Genomic DNA, 4,179 nt, shown 5'->3' with positions numbered 1-4,179 from the left:
GCATCTTCGCGCTTCGCCGTCGCATCTTCGCACTTTCGCTCTTTCGCTCGCACTCTTGCACTTTCGCCTTCGCAACTTCGCACTCTCGCATCTTCGACCTAAAGGCGAAAGTGCGAAGGTCGAAGTGGCCCCATCGGAACACCATACTTTTTCTAATTTTTCGACATCTTGTAACGAACAACCATCCCAGACAACAGAGCAGTATTCAATTAAAGGTCGAATAAAAGTCATGTACATTTTTGATAAAGTATTTCTTCCTATGCTAAATTTGAGCTTCTTCAACAAGCTAAGTCTTTGGTATGCATTTTTAACAATATTATCGATGTACTCTGACCAGCAAAGGTTCTGACAAAATAGTAATCCTAAGTGTGATGAAACATATTCTAATCGACTATTTTATTTGGAATTGTAGTTTGGGAGAGTAAAAATTTGTTTTGAGTGTAAAAAATATTGCTTTTGTTTTGGATGGATTAAATTTTAACAGCCAACTGGATGACCAGTTTTCTAGAACTTTCAGATCATGATTCAGGACAAACACTGTATGAAGAAGATTGTAAAAGTCTACGCAGTGAAAGCATATTTCTGACACATCGTTAAAGCTGAACACCGCTCGTAAATAGGCACTGTCCGCCATATTTCTCTTTAATCACTGCTGTCCCTACAACCCTTATATAAGGGACAGACCTCTAAACAGTTCAAAGTACTTCGCTGTAGAGGTCTCACCTGTGTGGACGTACATTTTGCCTCGCCGTGTTACTCGGTCGGGATGAAATTATCAAATTTTACGGACCTTTTTGAAGCCAGGAGAATACTAACATCAAATAAATTGGTCAATGCATTTTTACGAACAGAAAATGAACATAAGATAAGAAAAAAATGCATAAAATCTAAAGACTACGAAAGGAATACTACATGTCGGCCACGAGGTTCAGGTGTGCAATCGGGTGTAACGAAATCGAGGGGTTTATATACCAGGTATCTGTGTGACGGTGCCTATTTACGAGCGGTGTTCAGCTTTAACATAAATCAAAAATAGAAGAGGGCCGAGAACTGAGCCCTGTGGTACACCAGCATTGACGCCTCTACAGGAGGATAATATGTCCTTATACATAACTTTTTGTTTACGATTACATAAGTAGCTTTCAAACCAATGAAGAATATTGCCACATATACCATACATGTATGTTTGTAATTTAAAAAGTAGACCTTTGTGCCACACTCTTTTGACAAATCCAAAAAAACAATGCAACAAAATTTCCCTTCATCTATAGCTTTATCAATACTGTGATATGTTTCTAGTAACTGATATAAAGTTGAATGGCCAGGCAAAAAACCAGCTTGATATTTATAAAATAGGTTATTTTTAATAAAAAATAATTGTAGACATGTTTGAATATAATTCTTTCCATAATTTTTCTAACACAGCTCAAAAGTGATACAGGCTGAAGTTTGTTGCTACAGAAGGATCGTCCTTTTTAAACAATGGTAAAACATGAGCAATTTTCCAATTATTTGGATACACATTTTCAGTCAAAGATTTGTTGAATAACAAACATAATGGTTTGGCGACAGATTGTATAGTAGATTTTAACATTTTGTGACTTATTGCATCTGGACATATGGCTTTGTTAACAGGGAGTATTTTTATTATATCAATAACTTCTTGCTCCTCAGTAGTAACATTGTTTAATTTGTCATTGCATTTGTGATACAATTGAGGTAGTTGACTTAAAGTGTCATCAACGTTTGAAACAGATGAAAAATATTTGTTTAATACATCAACTTTTTCTGTTTTCTAAGCACGTGTTAATTAAAATGGTTTTATAGTGACTATTCGGTAACAAGATTTGTAAAATATATATATATATATATATTTAGAACTATCTAAAATTGTATAATTCTTGCGTGTAAAGAAAAAAATAGTAAGCATTCTCGGGTAATCCACGACCGCTTTCTATTCATATATAGTAAATAAATAATAACTTTCTCGTGTTTTACACTTTTCAAAAGGCTGCTTACATGTATAACCATTTTATTGAGAGCTTGGACTGTGGGTTGTTGTATCAAACGGCATTGTGACGTATTTTTGTCTATTTCATTGCAGGCCACTCAGCCATGGCTCTATGAAATAAACAGATTTGTCCGGCTTTTGAGCTAAGGACTACGCAACCGGTGTATATATTTTCGCTTGGAACCAACATCATTTTTAACTTGTTTTGACACCAGAAATAGATAGACTAGTTAATTATACGTCTTACTGAAAGTCCAAGGGTTCTATTTTGATAATGACCCATATATTTAACATTTACATGTATTTTTTAATAAATCATAATTGAGTACAGTGTATAATACACTGATGGATAAGTTAAGCTTGCGTTGACCATGTTTGAAATAGGAAGAAGTTTTAGCAATGTTATAATATAGATTAAATTTCATTTCTTGCATCTAAACTCGATGTATTCCTAAGCTGAGTAGCACAAAAGATTTCCTTAATAATTTTATTCTAAATTAAATTTAAGCAAACTGTAATTTTCAATGTTCCTAGTTCGTTACTTCTAGCTTTAGGAAGAATCGGAGATAAATATTTATTGTGGATCTTGCACATAGTAGTAACTTTAGTGTAGGCATTCTTCTTTTGCCCAAAAGAGTTTCCCAGCCTGTTTCAAAATAAAAGGATGTTTTCGAAGCAATATAATTGATAAATCTGTAACTGTTACTATGGAACGCCATAGCTGCCTTATGTGGCTATTTTATATGTAGATGGTGCTTTATTATATTATGCTGTGGTTATTTCATGTGAAGATGGTGCTTTATTATATGAAGATGGTGCTTTATTATATGAAGATGGTGCCTTATCATATGAAGGTGGTGCTTTATTATATGAAGGTGGTGCTTTATTATATGAAGATGGTGCTTTATTATATGAAGGTGGTGCCTTATTATATGAAGATGGTGCTTTTTTATGTGATGATGGTGCTTTGTTATATGAAGATGGTGCTTTATTATATGAAGATGGTGCTTTTTTATGTGATGATGGTGCTTTGTTATATGAAGATGGTGCTTTATTATATGAAGATGGTGCTTTTTTATGTGATGGTGCTTTTTAATGTGAAGATGGTCACTCGGAACTTTATTTTTGAAGACTGAGTTAAACATTTATTATCTCGAAATTTTGAAACTAGAACAAAATTGATACAGTTAAAATCCATTGAATACACAATTGCTAGTTTCTCTTTTTTAGCATAATAAGTATTTATATTACGAGATGAACTGTACGACTTAATCTCAACTGAATTGACAAATATGATTAATTGAATAATACAATATTTTGTCAGTATTTCTTGACATTTTACTTTTGCCTTTACCACTTATAAAAGGGCCTTCCTTGAGCTATATTATAGTATAGTAGACCTTTCCTTGTGACTTTCCCTTACTTTATCTTCAAGTCAAATCCTATCACCTAGGGCATCAGTCTGTTTAAAATCAGATCCTCAATCCGATCCTTTATTTGGTTTTTTTTAATAATGTTTTTTTTTGAAACACTCAGAATGTGAGCTCTTCCTCCAACTCACCACTTAGGTTAAAGAGGAACGGTCATCAAAGACGAAGACCGACTGGGCGATGACAATAACAAAATCAAAGTACTGAAGAACTGACGGGAGTTGATTTGTCGATGTTTATTTATTTTAAAATTAATGATATGTTATTTTGCATGACAAGTACATGTAGTTTCTAATTTGTATTTGAATTACGCACATTTTTATAATATGAATTTTTGGACTTTTTCGACAAGAATGTCGAGAAACCCCCATATGAATCATCTTAAATGATATTTAAAGATAAAATTAATTCAATCAAACTATGTATCAGTAATAGAAATATTTCTCGAAAATTGTATGGATCCAAGCAATATTGAACTCTATAGTCTCGTTCAACCAAACGCTCGGCTGACACCGTAAATCTCCGACAAGCAAGGGAGACTCTCTGCTTGTCGGAGATTTACGGAGACAGCCGAGCGCCGAGTTGAACGAGACTATATTGAACTCTGGCGTAGGAATACATATGACTACAAAAATTATCTAAATTGTTCGTACCATTTAAAATCTGACCATTTTCAAGGTATTTATAAATACGTTTCCTTGAAAAACAATGCTTTAGCATACATTACATCGAATTTAT

The sequence above is a fragment of the Magallana gigas genome, chromosome 10 (assembly GCF_963853765.1).
Source record: "Magallana gigas chromosome 10, xbMagGiga1.1, whole genome shotgun sequence".
Classification (NCBI taxonomy): Eukaryota; Metazoa; Mollusca; class Bivalvia; order Ostreida; family Ostreidae; genus Magallana; species Magallana gigas.
Note: the sequence above shows the minus strand (reverse complement) of the source record.